At 43.0% G+C, this 18816-nt stretch overlaps 1 protein-coding gene across 3 annotated transcripts in view; it reads right to left on the bottom strand.

Moving 5' to 3' along the window:
- Positions 1-5622, bottom strand: part of SGO2 (shugoshin 2) — a 28799-nt gene extending 23177 nt beyond the window's left edge. For 2 of the 3 annotated variants that reach the window (XM_024975586.2, XM_024975588.2), the window contains exon 1: positions 5536-5622. The gene's annotated coding sequence lies outside the window, so the exon portion shown is untranslated. The remainder of the gene's footprint in view (positions 1-5535) is intronic. The other variant, NM_001191290.3, reaches the window with a different exon arrangement.
- Between the last annotated feature and the right edge of the window lie 13194 nt (positions 5623-18816).

The raw sequence follows: 18816 nt of genomic DNA, 5'->3' as shown, positions 1-18816 counted from the left end.
TCATTTAGACTCTGACTACTTTTAAGTATCTCCACTGCTATCAACCTAGACTCAGGCACTAACATGTCTCACCTGAATTATTTCAATAGCTTCTTTCCAACCCTACTTCTACTCCTGCCCTCACTACAGTTTATTAATCTATAGAATCTAAAACTCCCCACCATCTACTCTTCTTCCCATTTCTATAATTTAAACTCCTCTTTTTCTCCCCCTTGTCCATTCTTCTCAAGCCACAGTGGCCACCAATATCTAACTGCTACTAGTATATGTCTGGTATTCTTCAGCTTCAGGTCTTCTGTACTAAAGTACCCATTCTAGGGAGACTTACCATACGGAGACTGAGGTACAGTCATTCCTTGGTACCTGCAGGGTACTTGTTCCAGGACCCCACAGATACCAAAATCCATAATGCTCAAGTTCCTTATATAAAATGGCATAATATTTACATATGACCTACATTAATCCTTCTGTATAGTTTATATTATCTTTATATTACTTATAATACCTAATACACTGTAAATAGTAGTAAATGCTATGTAAATAGTTGCTCCTTTGCCCTTGGACGTGGAGTATCTCCTCAAAGTCACTCCAGCACCAGTGCAGCTGCCGCTCCAGCACCGCTCCACATCCAAGGGCAAAAGAGAAGCCCCAGCAAGATGGTAGGAGGGGTGAAATTGCATTTAGAATCAAACCCCATACCCGCCAGAGGGCTCAAACCTTGTGTACACCAGGACCCAGAGACCCCACAGAGACTGAGACAGAACTGTGTTTGAGTGTCTCCTGCAGAGGTACGGGTCAGCAGTGGACTGCTGCTGGGGCAGGGGCTCTGGGTGCAGCCAACCTGGGTATGGCATAAGCCCTCTTGGAGGAGGTCACCATTAACCCCACCATAGAGCCACCAGAACTTACATAGGACTGGGGAAACAGACTCTTGGAGAGCACAAACAACCCTGTGCATACCAGGACCCAGGAGAAAGGGGCAGTGACCCCACAGGAGACTGACCCAGACTTGCCCATGAGTGTCCAGGAGTCTCCAGCAGAGGTGTAGGTCAATGGTGGCCTGCTGCAGGGTCGGGGGCACTGAGTACAGCAGTGACTGCATGGGACCTTTTGAAGGAGGTCACCATTATCTTCATTACCTCCACCATAGTTTGGCCTCAGGTCAAATAAGAGGTAGGGAACACAGCCCAGTCCCTCAATTGAAAATTGGATTAAAGATTTACTGAGCATGGCCCCACAACATTAGAACAAGACCTAGTTTCCCCATCAGTCAGTCACTCCCATCAGAAAGCTGCCATAAGCCTTTCATCCTTCTTCATCAGAGGGCAGACAGAATGAAAACCATAATCACAGAAAACTAAACAATCTGATCACATGGACCACAGTCTTGTCTAACTCAATGAAACTGTGAGCCGTGCCATGTAGTGCCACCCAAGATGGACGGGTCATGGTGGAGAGATCTGATAAAACGTGGTCCACTGGAGAAAGCAATGGCAAACCACTTCAGTATTCTTGCCTTGAGAACCCCATGAACAGTATAAAAAGGCAAAAAAACAGGACACTGAAAGATGAATTCCCCAGGTCGGTAGGTGCCCAATATGCTACTGGAGATCAGTGGAGAAATAATACCAGAAAGAATGAAGAGACAGAACCAAAGCAAAAACAACACCCAGTTGTGGATGTGACTGGAGATGGAAGTAAAGCCCAATGCTGTAAAGAGCAATATTGCATAGAAACCTGGAATGTTAGGTCCAAGAATCAAGGCAAATTGGAAGTGGTCAAACAGGAGATGGCAGGAGTGAACGCTGACATTTTAGGAGTCAGTGAACTAAAATGGACTGGAATGGGTGAATTTAACTCAGATGACCATTATATCTACCACTGTGGGCAAGAATCCCTTAGAAGAAATGGAGTAGCCCTCATACCTTCATAGTCAACAAAACAGTATGAAATGCAGTCCTTGGATGCAATCTCAAAAATGACAGAATGATCTCTGTTCATTTCCAAGGCAAACCATTAAAAATCACCGTAATCCAAGTCTATGCACCAACCAGTAATGCTGAAGAAGCTGAAGTTGAACGATTCTGTGATGACCTTCAAGATCTTCTAGAACTAACTCCCAAAAGAGATGTCCTCTTCATTATAGGGGACTAGAATGCAAGTAGAAAGTCAAGAGATACCTGGAGTAATAGGCAAATTTGGCCTTGGAGTACAGAATGAAGCAGGGCAAAGGCTAATAGAGTTTTACCAAGAGAATGCACTGGTCATAGCAAACACCCTCTTCCAACAACACAAGAGAAGACTCAACACATGGACATCACCAGATGGTCAACACTGAAATCAGACTGATTATATTTGCAGCCAAAGATGAAGAAGCTCTATAGTGTCAGCAAAAACAAGACTGGGAGCTGAATGTGGCTCAGTTCATGAACTCCTTATTGGCAAATTCAGAATTAAATTGAAGAAAGAAGGGAAAACCACTAGACCATTCAGGTATGACTTAAATCAAATCCCTTACGATTATACAGTGGAAGTGACAAATCAATTTAAGGGATTAGATCTGACAGACAGAATGCGTGAAGAACTATGGACAGAGGTTCGTTGATATTGTACAGGAGGCAGTGATTGAGACCATCCCCAAGAAAAAGAAATGAAAAAGGCAAAATGGTTGTCTGAGGAGGTCTTACAAATAGCCGAGAAAAGAAGAGAAGTGAAAGGCAAAGGAGAAAAGGAAAGATATACCCATCTGAATGCAGAGTTCCAAAGAAAAGCAAGGAGAGATAAGAAAGCCTTCCTCAGTGACCAAAGCAAATAAATAGAGGAAAACAATAGAATGGGAAAGCCCAGGGGTCTCTTCAAGAAAATTAGAGATACCAAGGGAACATTTCATGCAAAGTTGGGCACAATAAAGGACAAAAATGGTATGGGCCTAACGGAAGCAGACGATACTAAGAAGAGGTGACAAAAGTACACAGAAGAATTATACAAAAAAAGATCTTTATGACCCAGATAATCACGATGGTGTGATCACTCACCTAGAGCCAGACATCCTGGAATGTGAAGTTAAGTGGGCCTTAGGAAGTGTCACTATGAACAAAGCTAGTCAAAGTGATGGAATTCCAGCTGAGCTATTTCAAATCCTAAAAGATGATGCTGTGAAAGTGCTGCACTCAGTATGCCAGCAAATTTGGAAAACTCAGCAGTGGCCACTGGACTGGAAAAGGTCAGTTTTCATTCCAATCCCAAAGAAAGGCAATGCCAAAGAATGCTCAACCTACAGCACAATTGCATTCATCTCACAGGCTAGCAAAGTAATGCTCACAATTCTCCAAGCCAGGCTTCAACAGTACTTCATCCGAGAACTTCCTGATGTTCAATCAAGCTGGATTTAGAAAAGGCAGAGGAACCAGAGATCAAAATGCCAATATCTGTTGGATCATCAAAAAAGCAAGAGAGTTCCAGAAAAACATCTTATTTCTGCTTTATTGACCACACCAAAGCCTTTGATTGTGTGGATCACAACAGACTATGGAAAATTCTTAAAGAGATGGGAATACCAGACCACCTTACCTGCCTCCTGAGAAATGTGTGTGCAGGTCAAGAAGCAACAGTTAGAACCAGACATGGAACAACAGACTGGTTCCAGACTGGGAAAGGAGTACGTCAAGGCTGTATATTGTCACCCTGCTTATTTAACTTATATGCAGAGTACATCATGAGAAATGCTGGGCTGGATGAAACACAAGATGGAATCAAGACTGTCAGGAGAAATAGCAATAACCTCAACTATGCAGATAACACCCTTCTTATGGCAGAAAGTGAAGAACTAAAGAGCCTCTTGACAAAAGTGAAAGAGGTGAGTGAAAAAGTTAGTTTAAAACTCAACATTTAAAAAACTAAGATCATGCATCCAGTCGCATCACTTTATGGCAAATAGATGGGGAAACAATGGAAACAGTGACAAACTATTTTGGGGCTCCAAAATCACTGCAGGTGGTGACTGCAGCCATGAAATTAAAAGACGCTTGCTCCTTGGAAGAAAAGCTATGACCAACCTAGATAGCATATTAAAAAGCAGAGACATTACTTTGCTGACAAAGGTCCGTCCAGTCAAAGCTATGGTTTTTCCAGTAGTCATGTATGGATGTGAGAATTGGACTATTAAAGAAAGCTGAGTGCCAAAGAATTAATGCTTCTGAACTGTGGTGTTGGAGAAGTCCCTTGGACTGCAAGGCGATCAAACCAGTCAATCCTAAAGGAAATCAGTCCTTAATATTCATTGGAAGGACTGATGCTGAAGCTGAAGATTCAATACTTTGGCCTCCTGATGCAAAGAACTGACTCCTTGGAAAAGACCCTGATGCTGGGAAAGATTGAGGGCAGGAGGAGAAGGGGACAACAGAGGATGAGATGGTTGGATGGCATCACCGACTAGACAGACATGAGTTTGAGCAAGCTCTGGGAATTGGTAATGGATAGTGAAGCCTGGTGTGCTGCACTCCATGGGGTCACAAAGAATCGGACACCACTGAACGACTGAACTGAACTGAAATAGTTGATCAGCAATTGGCAAAATCAAACTTTGCTTTTAGGAACTTTCTGGAATTTTCCCCAATTTTTTCTTCACTGATTCAGTTGGTTGAATGAGCAGATTCAGAACCAAGATGGATCACCGACTGTATTATAAAATAGTGGTTAGACGGTTTCCAGTTCCGACATTTAGTGCCCCAGTTCTAATATTTCATTGCTATGTGATTCTAGCATCTCCAAGTCTCAATTTCCAGACTTAGACAATTATTTAAAAAATATAAATAAGGGCATCTCACTGTAAGCACTTAATGAGCCAATGCGTATACAGTGCCTAGTACTGGACATAGCACAAAGCTCTCACCAACATTACCTATGTATTACTACTCTGGCTAGCATCTCGGCTATCTTTAAAGCAGAGCTACTCGGTTCCACACCCAATTCTCATGAGTTGAATTCCTCATGTAGAAAAATCACAGTCCATACTGCCTAGCGAAATCCTACCTGTATGTCAAGACCCTACCCAGTTCAAGTTCTAAGCTCTTCCCAGTCTTCTACTACCCCTTCGCCTTCAGTCAGCCTCCCTTCTAAACGAGCGCTCCAAAGGAGAGGGTCCTCCGAGATCCCGGGTAAGCAGTCTCTTAACAGTCTTTCAGCCTATTTACTGAGAGCTCACAGTGAACCAGATATTGTTCTAAAAGCAGTAGTCAAAAAGACAGAAATCCCTTCCTGCCAAGAACTGGCCTGGCGGCTCGCCTCCTCACAGAACAGAGCGCTCAAACTCCCAGGACAAGAGGCAGCGACTCAGATACGACCCAGCGCCATTCCCAAGAAGCCCCTCGGAGACCAAGCTGAAGTCGCGGATCCGGAGACCGGAGTGGGCGGGGCCGTGGGCGGCTAGGCTGACCAGAGACCTCGGACGGCAGCGCACAGTGGTTCGGCTCGGGAAAGGCATGGATACCGCCAGACGAGGGGACCCACACCAAATGTCATAGGTCACTGACTTACCGCTTTTTCAGGGTCGGGGGAACCAGCACCCAGCTCCGGGAGCCCGGCGTTCGCGGCCAGAGCTTGGGTTTAAACTCTGTAACCGTTAGCGTTCCCCGCACCAGCCAATCAGGTCCTGAGAAGGAGGCGCAAAGCAACTTGGTTACCAGGAAGTGGGACGTGAAAGGGGTGGGACCTCGCCGTGAGCGACGGAAGGGGTCGTGGCCAGGCAAGCCAGGGCCCACCCAGCCTGAGTGCAAAGGGCTTCCTTAGACTTTGAGCTGGTACTGTTCGCTGTCTCCTAATGCGTTTAAGAAAAAGGAAACTCCCCTTTGACAAAACTAGGTTTTTCCAATCAGATGTTTAAAAGGCTTGGCAGCCACCTGAAGCCTGTTGGAAAGTTTTCGTTGTTTCTGACGCTACTGTAAAACTGCCTGCCCACATTTTACCAGTTCTTCTGCATCTTTGCAGTATGACGCCAGCAGGGTTATTTGGTTTCCACTTAAAAGCCCTCTCCATTTTTTCTTTTAACTTTTCGAGGGGAATGCGGCAAAGAAATTTGAAATGCTGGATCTCGTTAAAACTTAGTTCTTATACTAATGGTTTGTTTTAGCTAAATATACAAGAATGGCATTTTCCGTTACTCACAACGACACAGAAATATGTATTATAAACTTTATGTTCCAGGTTAATTAGCTTAGTTTCCTTTCACAAGTGACTTTCATAATCTGGAAAAACTACAGAGAATAAAACTTTCTCTTTGTATTGTATTAGTTTGGAAATGAAAATAGTTGGTTAAATCTAGGTTTTACTAGTTAATTATACAGTGATATAGTCAACCTTATAGCCATGTCAATATTTTGTTCATTTGGAAACATTTGAGACTCACAACTTTTCATTTTACTTTATAGAATCTAGATAAATGATGCAAACAATGGTTTTGAATTAGATCTTTAGTATATTTCAAGATCAGTCTCCAAAGATATCTAGCTGAGTCTTTTGTAAGCAGAAAAGTATTTACTGATTGGCCACCTGCTAAAATTACAGTGTATACTATAGTAAAAACTCAAATAATAGTGGTTTAAAATGAAATTGATTATAGAAATCTCTGCATATCTAGAGTTTAACTAGCACTATGTCTTGTGTACTCAGCTTGACACATTCAAGTCAGTTCAATTCAGTCCCTCAGTCATGTCCGACTCTTTGTGACTCAATGGACTACAGCATGCCAGGCTTCCTTGTCCATCACCAACTCCCAGAACTTGCTCAAATTCACACCATCCAACCATCTCATCCTCTCTTCTCTTCTCTCCTGCCTTCAATCTTTCCCAGCATTAGGGTCTAAATGAGTCAGATCTTCTCATTAGGTGGCCAAAGAATTGAAGCTTCAGCATCAGTCCTTCCAATGAATAATCAGGACTGATTTCCTTTAGGATCGACTGGTTTGATCTCCTTGCAGTCCAAAGGATGCTCAAGAGTCTTCTCCACAGTTCAAAAGCATCAGTTCTTCAATCCTACTCCCACAACCATACATGGCTACTGGAAAAACCATAGCTTTGTCTAGATGGACCTTTGTTGGTAAAGTAATGTCTCTGCTTTTAAAATGCTGTCTAGGTTGGTCATAGCTTTTCTTTCAAGGAGCAAGCGTCTTTTGATTTCATGGCTGCAGTCACTATCTGCAGTGATTTTGGAGGCCAAGAAAATAAAGTCTCTGTTTCCATTGTTTCCTCACCTATTTGCCATGAAGTAATGCGACTGGATGCATGATCTTAGTTTTTTGAACTAAGCCAGCTTTTTCCCTTTCCTCTTTCATTTTCATCAAGAGGCTCTTTAGTTCCACTTCACTTTCTGCTGTAAGGGTGGTGTCATTTGCATATCTGAGGTTATTGACACTTCTCCACGCAATCTAGATTCCAGCTTGTGCTTCATATTCTGGCATTTAGCATGATGTACTTTGCATATAAGTTAAATAAGGAGGGTGACAATATACAGCCTTGACGTACTCCTTTCCCAGTCTGGAACCAGTCTGTTGTTCCATGTCTGGTTCTAACTGTTGCTTCTTGACCTGCACACACATTTCTCAGGAGGCAGGTAAGGTGGTCTGGTATTCCCATCTCTTTAAGAATTTTCCATAGTCTGTTGTGATCCACACAGTCAAAGGCTTTGGTGTGGTCAATAAAGCAGAAATAAGATGTTTTTCTGGAACTCTCTTGCTTTTTTGATGATCCAACAGATATTGGCATTTTGATCTCTGGTTCCTCTGCCTTTTCTAAATCCAGCTTGATTGAACATCAGGAAGTTCTCGGATGAAGTACTGTTGAAGCCTGGCTTGGAGAATTGTGAGCATTACTTTGCTAGCCTGTGAGATGAATGCAATTGTGCTGTAGGTTGAGCATTCTTTGGCACTGCCTTTCTTTGGGATTGGAATGAAAACTGACCTTTTCCAGTCCAGTGGCCACTGCTGAGTTTTCCAAATTTGCTGGCATACTGAGTGCAGCACTTTCACAGCATCATCTTTTAGGACTTGAAATAGCTCAGCTGGAATTCCATCACTAGCTTTGTTCATGTGATGCTTCCTAAGGCCCACTTGACTTCATGCTCCAGGATGTCTGGCTCTAGGTGAGTGATCACACCATTATGATTATCTGGGTCATTAATATGTCTTTTGTATAGTTCTTCTGTGTGTTCTTGTCACATCTTCTTAGTATCTTCTGCTTCTGTAAGGCCCATACTGTTTCTGTCCTTTATTGTGCCCAACTTTGCATGAAATGTTCCTTTGGTATCTCTAATTTTCTTGAAGAGATCTCTAGTCTTTCCCATCCTATTGTTTTCTTCTATTTCTTTGCATTGATCACTGAGGAAGGCTTTCTTATCTCTCCTTGCTATTCTTTGGAACTCTGCATTCAGATGGGTATATCTTTCCTTTTCTCCTTTGCCTTTCACTTCTCTTCTTTTCTCAACTATTTGTAAGACCTCCTCAGACAACTATTTTGCCTTTTTGCATTTCTATTTCTTGAGGATGATTTTGATCACCATCTTCTGTACAGTGTCACGAACCTCCATCCATAGTTCTTCAGGCACTGTATCAGATCTAATCCCTTGAATTGATTTGTCACTTGCACTATATAATCATAAGGGATTTGATTTAGGTCACACCTGAATGGTCTAGTGGTTTTCCCTTCTTTCTTCAATTTAATTCTGAATTTGGCAATAAGGAGTTCATGAACTGAGCCACAGTCAGCTTCTGGTCTTGTTTTTGCTGACTGTATAGAGCTTCTCCATCTTTGGTTGCAAAGAATATAATCAGTCTGGTTTCGGAATTGACCATCTGGTGATGTCCTTGTGTAGAGTCTTCTCTTGTGTTGTTGGAATAGGGTGCTTGTTATTACCAGTGCATTCTCATGGCAAAATTCTGTTAGCCTTTACCCTGCTTCATTTTGTACTCCAAGGCCAAATTTGCCTGTTACTCCAGGTGTTTCTTGACTTCCTACTTTTGCATTGCAGTCCCCTATGATTAAAAGGACATCTTCTTTTGGTGTTTTAGAAGTTTTTGTAGGTCATCACAGAATCATTCAACTTCAGCTTCTTCAGCATTAGTGGTTGGAGCATAGACTTGGATTACCATGATATTGAATGGTTTGCCTTGGAAAGGAACAGAGATCATTCTCTGTCCTCCCCTCTCCCCCATCAGAACAAAAGCCAGAATCCCCTGCCCATGGTCCCACCCATCAGAATAAGGCCCAGATTCCCTCACAGCCAATCCCTCCCATCAGGAAGCTTCCACAAGCTCCTTATCCTTATCCATCAGAGGGCAGACAGAATGAAAACCACAATCACAGAAAAGTAACCAAACTGATCATATAGATCACAGTTTTGTCTAACTCAGTGAAACTATGAGCCATGTCATGTAGGGCCACCCAAGATAGATGGGTCATGGTGGAGAGTTCTGATAAAACGTGGTCTACTGGAGAAGGCCATGGCAAACCACTTCAGTATTCTTACCTTGAGAACCCCATGAACAGTATGAAAAAGCAAAAAGATAGGACACTGAAAGATGAACTCCCCAGGTCAGAAGTTACCCAGTATGCTACTGGAGAAGAGTGGAGAAATAACTCCAGAAAGAATGAAGAGACAGAGCCAAAGCAAAAACAACACGCAGTTGTGGATGTGACTGGCGATGGAAGTAATGCCCAGTTCTGGAAAGAACAATATTGCATAGGAACCTGCAGTGTTAGGTCCATGAATCACGGTAAACTGGAAGTGGTCAGTCAGAACATGGCAAGAATTAACATTGACATTTTATGAATAAGTGAACTAAAATGGACTAAAATGGGTGAGTTTAATTCAGATGACCATTATATCTACTACTGTGGGCAAGAATACCTTAGAAGAAATGGAGTAGCCCTCATAGTCAACAAAAGAGTCCAAAATGCTTGACACATTAAAAGCTTAATATATGTTCAGTTCAGTTCAGTTCAGTTGCTCAGTTGTGTCCAACTCTTTGCGACCCCATGAATTGCAGCACTCCAGGCCTCCCTGTTCATCACCAACTCCCGGAGTTCACTCAAAATCATGTCCATTGAGTCGGTGATGCTATCCAGCCATCTCATTCTCTGTCGTCCCCTTCTCCTCCTGCCCCCAATCCGTCCCAGCATCAGAGTCTTTTCCAATGAGTCAACTCTTTGCATGAGGTGGCCAAAGTACTGGAGTTTCAGCTTTAGCATCATTCCTACCAAAGAACACCCAGGACTGATCTCCTTTAGAATGGACTGGTTGGATCTCCTTGCAGGCCAAGGGACTCTCAAGAGTCTTCTCCAACACCACAGTTCAAAAGCATCAATTCTTCGGCGCTCAGTTTTCTTCACAGTCCAACTTTCACGTCCATACATGACCACTGGAAAAACCATAGCCTTGACTAGACGGACCTTTGTTGGCAAAGTAATGTCTCTGCTTTTGAATATGCTATCTAGGTTGGTCATAACTTTCCTTCCAAGGAGTAAGTGTCTTTTAATTTCATGGCTGCAATCACCATCTGCAGTGATTTTGGAGCCCAAAAAATAAAGTCTGACACTGTTTCCACTGTTTCCCCATGTATTTCCCATGAAGTAATGGGACCAGATGCCATGATCTTAGTTTTCTGAATGTTGTATGTACCTTATTTCACAGTTCAGAGAACATAATGAACCAAACACTTTGTAAACTATAAAAAGCTCTTGAAAATGTAACTTCTTATGTGTTTGCATGCTAAATCACTTCAGTTGTGTCCAACTCTTTGTGACCCTATGGACTGTAGCCTGCCAAGCTCCTTTGTCTTATAGATCTCCAGGCAGGAATACTGGAGTCGGTTGCCATGCCCTCCTCCAGGGGATCTTCCTGACCCAGGGATCAAATCCACATCTCTTGTCTCCTGCATTTGCAGGCAGGTTCTTTATCACTAGCACCACCTGGGAAGCCCAAATTCTTATCATACACAACCATAAAGTCAAAAAGTATAATGGAAAAGGCTGAATTTAACCTGATCTCAGCTTGTTTTAGGGGCTTCCCTGGTGGCTCAGATAGTAAAAAATCTGCCTGCAATGTGGGAGATCCGGGTTTGCTCCCTTGGTTGGGAAGATCCTCTGGAGAAGGAAATGGAGAATTTCATGGACAGTATAGTCCATAGGGTCGCAAAGAGTTGGATATGACTGAGCAACTAACACTTTTACTTTTACCTTGCTTTTAGGTCATTTGCCTCTTGGATGGAGACAAGTAGATAGAACCATAAGCCCTGGACTAGGAGTGTGAAGATACAGTTAGTTGTATCTTGAACACACATTACCTTTGGGTTCTTTGTTGCAAGTTCCTATCCATAAAATAAACCAGTTAAATAAGCTCACAGTTGTGTTGTGATACTCTTATGCAGAGGGCACTGATTTTGCTCCTATCCCTCTATTTCAATTTTCATACTCATTAATTGTCTGATTTTTCTCTTCCTAAGAGTAGATTCCAGTCCATTAGAATTTGATTGTACTGAAACCCTCCCCTGCCCTCCACCCCACACACACCAAAAAAGAAGACAAAGGGAAAGGGAGAAGAGGAAAGCTTCCTACCAAACAACAACAATGAACAATCCTCTTAAACATCTCAGCATTACCAAAACAAAAATCATCCAAGAAAAACAGTCCCTGAACAGGAGCACACTGCAAATCAATAAGCCAATAAAGGTAGAAATAATGTATGTGCATTTTATTAAGCTATCTGATCTGATAATCTTTATCAGTCTGGCAGGTTGAAAAATTAACCTAAGCTGATAGAAGCAGTAAAGGACACTGGGTTATTTAAAGCATTTCTAGAGAGGATACAGCTACAAGCTTGGAAAACAGACAGGAACAAGGGCTCTTGGCAGCAGATAAGACTCACCCACAGTCAGCCTGTGAGGATGCTGCTGATCCTGCATGGCCAGCTGTGGCCTTGCACGCTGCTGTTGGGACCATTGCTTCAAAGTGGGCACACTGTATTGCAGTGCTCCCTATACCTGCCACTTGGCTTCAGTAGCTCCTGTTGCTAGGCCTGGGTTGAGTGTACCTGATTGGTCCAGCTTGGATCTCAGGCTACAAACGCTACCTGCAAGGGAGTCCTGAACATGCAACCTGTATCTGGCAATGTCAGGCTTTTAGTGATAGGCCATCTCTGCCTCCCATCTAGACTTAGGAAGGGCATTTTGAACTGGGCAGCTGAAAGCATGACAAAACTTTGTTTCAATATTTGATACTACCTTACTACAATCATTATTTCTATCCTCATTAATGAAAAGACTTCCTGCTGTGCCAGGTGAGGGATGGGTAATAATTACAACAGCAGCAGATAACATTTATCAAGTGCTTACCATTTCCTCGGAGAAGGCAATGGCACCCCACTCCAGTACTCTTGTCTGGAAAATCCATGGACAGAGGAGCCTGGTAGGCTGCAGTCCATGGGGTTGCTAAGAGTCGGGAACAACTGAGTGACTTCACTTTCACTTTTCACTTTCATGCATTGGAGGAGAAGATGGCAACCCATTCCAGTGTTCCTGCCTGGAGAATCCCAGGGACGGGGAAGCCTGGTGGGCTGCCGTCTCTGGGGTCGCACAGAGTCAGACACGACTGAAGCAACTTAGCAGCAGCAGCAGTACCATTTCCTAAGCCCTATGTCAAGCCCTTTATATGCCTTTTAAATTCTCATAATGATCCCATGTGTAGTTATTATTATTTCCTTTTTATGGTTGAGGAAACTGAGGCACAGAATATATAAGTAACTTCTGTAAAATTTAGTCAGTAGTGCAGCTGGAATTTAAACCCAGGCAGTCTGGCCTAAGCCTTTTTCTGAAAGAGCAGAACTGACTTGTCATCTGCCACTAAAGTTTCGAGGGATGATGTCCATCATGTGAATTTCACCAGGCCACCTGCTTGCCAGTCTCCTTTTTCTTCAGTACACATTTTTGGGGAGTCCCTTTTGGCATTATGCTAGAGGTAGAGGTAAATGGGTACAATGGGAAGATTATCCATTCCTATACATTTCCATAAGTAGAGGCTGGAGGTTATTTTAAACTATTTCTTTGGTTTAGGTAAGAACAGAGTGAGTGAGTGAAAGTCGCTCAGTTATGTCTGAGTATTTGCAACCCCATGCATGGTGGCCCACTAGGCTCCTCTGTCCATGGAAATCTCCAGGCCAGATTATTGGAGTGGGTAGCTGTTCCCCCTTCTCAAGGCTATCTTCCCAACCCAGGGATTGAACCTAGGTATCCTGCATTGCAGGAGGATTCTTTACTGTCTGAACCACCAGGGAAACCCAGGGAAGGACAGGGAATATGGAATAGGAATACCAAGCATTCTTCTTTCTGATCTGGGTATGTGTATACGTGGAAGGAGGCTTCCCTGAGAAAGGACAAACTACTCAGGGGTTATGTTGGGCTACCATTTGTCCAGCTGCATAGCCTCTAGCAGTAGCTGTCACTGCACCTCTTTCACCTACACCTCTCTAATCCACATGCTGGACTATATTGAGAGAGAGGGAGGGGTTGAGGGCAATGTCTCCTTCCCAACCTCTATACTGTGCCTCCACAGGAAACTCCAAAAAGGTTCAAGCATTTCTTTATTCAAGACTTCCAATGATAAAGGCTTCCCTAGTGGCTCAGACAGTAAAGGATCTGCCTGCAGTGCAGGAGACCTGGATTCAGTTTCTGGGTTGGGAAGATCCCCTGGAGAAGGGAATGACCACTCACTCCAGTATTCTTGCCTGGAGAACTCCATGGACAGAGGAGCCTGGCAGGCTACAGTTCATGGGGTCACAAAGAGTCAGACATGACTGAGCAACTAACACTTGAGGTTTCCCAGGTGGCACTAGTAAAGAACCTGCCTGCCAACGCAGGACATGTAAGAGACGTAGGTTTGATCCCTGGGTTGGGAATATCCTCTGGAGAAGGAAAAGGCAACCCACTCCAGTATCCTTACCTGGAGAATCCCATGGACAGATCCAAACCATACAAACTAGAGGTTTGGGGAAGGTTTGCAAAGTCAGCTGTTGTGGTCACTACTTTACCAGCAGACTTATATTCACATGTACTGTCCAACAACGTGGGGGCCCTGAAGCCCACATCTCCAGTGTTCTCTCCACGCAGACATTTCCCTGGATCTCAAGAGGTCTCTGTCCCCACACTTCCTTATCTATACTCCTTCTCCCTTCTGCTCCTCACTGCAAATTCAAAGGAATAGCAGTTGTGGAAAACAACGAATTCTGCTGTTTTCAAGTCCTTTTGGGTTAACTATCCAAGTAGAAATGTCCAGCAGACACACAGGTATAAAACATGGAGCCTAGAAGAGACGTCTGGATTTGGGAGTCAGCACTTAACAGTTATAGAAATCGTTGGAGTCAGTTAAGGAGGGAGAGTATGTGTAAGCACAAGGAGGGTAGAAGATAGAACCCTGGTGAGCATCAACACAGGGAGGAAAGATGAAAGGGCAACAAGAAAGGCAGTGAGGGGGAGGAGGAGGAGACATAGGCCTCGTGGAGGAGCTCATTTCAAAGAGGACACAGCCACTTTGTCTTTTGCAACTGGAGATGTGAGTGCAAACAGCCTCGGAGGTTAACAGTAAGGATGCAGCACAGAGATGCAGAGATGAGAGAGGAAACGATTCTTTGAGGATGAAAAGAGAAGTGACAATAGCTCCAGGGTACCCAGGGTAGAGGGAAGGTTTGTGTTCTTTGTACAGGCTGGAGGAAAGGTCAGTAAAAGAGAGAACAGATGACACAGGAAAGAAGTGGGTTGTGATGAAGCAGACTTCCATGGATGCTACGCCATGGGCTGAAGGGTTGCCTCTTCCTCTGAAGCAGGAAGAAAAGATGAAAGGCCTGATGTCGTAGACATAGATGAGTATGAAAGCAAAAGAGTTTTGTAAGCTTTCAAATTCATACAAAAGTAGGACTATTAACTATCATTTTATTTAAAACACTTGCTTCCTTAAAAGGCCATCTCTACATTTAAAATATTTTGATGCCTTAATTTAGTAAAAACTAAGGTCAGGGACATTAAACAAGAACCAAAACTTTCCCATCTCTGTAAACAGTTTCTCTAACAGAATGAAAGGAAGTAGTTTGTGCCTAAAACTCTCAGCTATTATCAAATCAACCATTATACAAAGTTAGGACCTCTTAAGATACAATTAGTTATAGAAATAAATATAAAAAGCACTGGTTTCAAACTGGCTGACTAAAGCACTGTAGAATTTGAGAGGGAAAAGGTAAATACAGTGGATTGCAGATTTCTCCCAAAGTAAAAATGTAGACAATGAATGTAAATAAACTCAAACAAATAGGGTCATCAAATCAAAATTTTCTCAGCCAAGGCAGGAGCCATAAGTAGCTAAATATTTATCATAACAGTTGGCTATAGAAAACTTTGCTACATTCACCCTTAAAGCAAATATGAAATACTTTTCTCAGTTAAAGGACAACACATAACTTTTTAAACTCACAAAACACATATTTCTCATTCTCAAAGACAGGAGACCTCACTGACCACAGGTGAACAGAAAGGCCCCTTGGAAGCCAAAGAAAAGTGATGTCAAGGGATGCTCTACCCATAGGCCTTTGCAGTAGAATTCATCTTGGCTAAGAGATGTGTGCACACACATGGGAGAATCCTGAGATATGCTAAACATGGACTGTGAACAAGGCAAATAAAAATGATTAGCCAATAGAAACCCCGGAAGAAATGCCCCATAAAAGTAACTTAAAATGCCATGAGGGTATGACTCAGCAACTCTCTGAGTTCACCTGTGTGTCTACCCACACATAGTGTATACTCTGCCTCCAAATAAATACTGTACTTGTTTCACTACTTTCCATCTTTGTGGGAATTCTTTTCTCCAAAGCTGAAGGACCAGGGCCCTTGTCACTGACCACTGGTCTAGCGGCTAAGATTTGGTGCTCTCACCACTGTGACCCAGCCTCAATCTCTGGCTGGGAACCCAAGTCCCACTCCAAGCCATTGCAGGCTGAGGTCACCAGAGATCATTTCAAGGTGGATATTTAATTCTCTTTGGAGTTTCTGTTGTAGTTTTTTTTTTTTTTTTTTTCTGCTTTGGGGTAGTTTTTTTTTTTGGGGGGGGAGCACTTTTTATTAGTTGAAGTTGTCTTGTTTTCTGTTTTCTTCTTGTAACAGTTTCGTGTATATTTACTGTTTTCATCTATTCATTTCAAAGATTTTTGAAAGGTTTTTCTTACTGGATGGTTCTTATGTGTATTTGCATCTATGCACGTGTGTATGAGTGATATGGGCTAAAGTGAAAGTGTTAGTTGCTCAGTCGTGTCCTACTCTTTGAGACTCCATGGACTGTAGCCTGCCAGGCTCCTCTGTCTATGGAATTCTCCAGGCAAGAATATTGGAGTGGGTTGCCATTCCCTCTCCAGAGGATCTTCCCAACCCAGGGATCAAAACCAGCTCCTGCATGGCAGGTGAACTCTACCGTCTGAGCCACCAGGGAAGTCCATGGATGTATGGGCTAATGATTGCATATTTTCACAGCTTTGGATCTCTTTTTTTCTTACCTGACCCTAAAATTTCCTTTTGCTTCTTTTCTTCTTCACCAGATTCCAAAAGGGGCCTCTCCATTCCTTTTTTACCTTCTATTCCAGAAGCAAGGGTTTTACACACTGTTCCCTTGAAGTACGTCCATCTTTACTTTTTAAAAACATATGCAAGTGTTTTGATTTACCACGGTTCCTTCCCAGTATCTTAGCACAAAAGTGGACTTTTTCCCTTTTGTGGTTATCTTAGACCAATCATACAACCACCAGTAGTCTTCTCTTCTATGCATTTTCTCTGTACCGTCCCTTACTTCTGTGTAAGTTTGCAGCAGGAGAATGGGACACAGCTTGCTGAGATTTGGTGTTTATTTTTCTACTTTGAGAAAATCTGAAGTTTGGGCATTCTCTTTTAGTTATGCAGATAACATGGGTTTTGTGCAGTTTTGTTATCTATTTTGTTTTCAGTTTTATGGACAATGAGTTCAGATTTATGCTGCAATTGCTGCTATTATCTTGGCTACTCAGGAATTCTACCCTTAGCGTTATTTTGATAGAAGTGTGGTGATGCTAGTGGTAAAGAACCCACCTGCCAATGCAAGAGACTTTAGAGATGCAGTTTAGGTCCCTGGATCAGGAAGATCTCCTGGAGGACAGCATGGCAACCCACTTCAGTATTCCTGCCTGGAGAATCCCATGGACAGAGGAGCCTGGCAGGCTACAGTCCATGGCGTTGCAGAGTCGGACGCAACCGAAGTGACTTAGTACACACGCACATGCCCTCTGCACCAGAAATTTTTAAAAGAAAAACAATGCAATTCACTCAGGTTTTGTGAATAAAGGAGCAACCAGACCCCTCATTCTCTTTCCAATACTTTGTCCTGGCTTGGAGGAAGAGGGTTGCTTATGGTTTGGGAATCTTTTCCTGAAGGATGAACATAAAGTTATTTACTTCTCAAACATGCCAAGTCCCTATCTTTCCCATTCCAGGAAGAGCCAGAGAGGAGGGTAGTCTTGAGTCTGATCAGGTCTGTGACTCAGGCTCTTCCTATCTCCCTTCTCCTCAAGCTCCTATGCATCAGAGCTAGGATTGTCCTTTACTTCTGGGAGAGCTGGTGGAGGGAACAGTCACCCAAAGGCTTTCCTAATGCTTGGGTTCCTTGTAAGACCTGCCCATTCACTCTGTTTACCATAGAATTGGGAGCAGCCAGAGGGTGACCTCAATAACTACTGAGGCCATGCAATACTGCTAAATATCTGGATTTTGGCTTTAACTTGGAACTAATAGAACTAATAGGACTGTTCTCATCATGGTTCACATCCCTGTCTACCTTAATCCTCCCAGTAATTCCAAACCTTCAAGTTGTCCACTGTCGCTTGAGCTTCTGTTCCCATATTGCCAGTATGTCCATCACTCTGAGCCAATCCCCCACTCTTTCCCTTCCTCTCAAACATTTCCACTGAGCCCTTTAAAATTCCCTTTTTAAAAATGTCCCATTTTTTTTTAATGAGAGTTCTCTGCTTCTAGTGTCTGTTTCTCCCATTTGAACAGAAGTAGGCAAATTCTGACCCATGGGTAGCCCACACTCTATGAGTGGTTTTTACATATTTAATGGTTTTTGAAATATTCAAGAATATTTCATGACACATGAAAATTACATGAAATTCAAATTTCAGTATCCATAAATAAAACTGGAAGACTCACTCTCATTCGTTTATGTATTATCTATGGCTGCTTTAACACTACAACAGCAAAGTTGAGTAGTTATGTATGGCCCACAAAGCCTAAAATATTTACAGACAAGGTCTTCTGACAACTGCACTAGAATGGAAATGCCATGAGACATTAGGTCAGGGACACTGATCAGGGACATTTTTTAGTCCTTCACTTCCAGGGCCTACTTCATAGTTCTGTTGTTGTTGTTCAGTCGCCCAGACGTATCTGACTCTTTGCAACCCATGGACTGCAGCACGCCAGGCTTCCCTGTCCCTCACCATCTCCTGGAGTTTGCCCAAGTTCGGGTCCACTGTACCCTGGACATGACAATGGACAATATAATTGTTGAGTGCTAGTTAACTAGTTCATAGCTAGCACTCAATTGGAGAAGGCAATGGCACCCCACTCCAGTACTCTTGCCTGGAAAATCCCATGGATGGAGGAGCCTGGTAGGCTGCAGTCCATGGGGTCACTAAGAGTCGGATACGACTGAGCGACTTCACTTTTACTTTTCACTTTCCTGCATTGGAGAAGGAAATGGCAAC

The sequence above is a fragment of the Bos taurus genome, chromosome 2, assembly GCF_002263795.3.
Source record: "Bos taurus isolate L1 Dominette 01449 registration number 42190680 breed Hereford chromosome 2, ARS-UCD2.0, whole genome shotgun sequence".
Taxonomy (NCBI): Eukaryota; Metazoa; Chordata; class Mammalia; order Artiodactyla; family Bovidae; genus Bos; species Bos taurus.
Note: the sequence above shows the minus strand (reverse complement) of the source record. Positions and strands in the feature narration are given on the sequence as shown.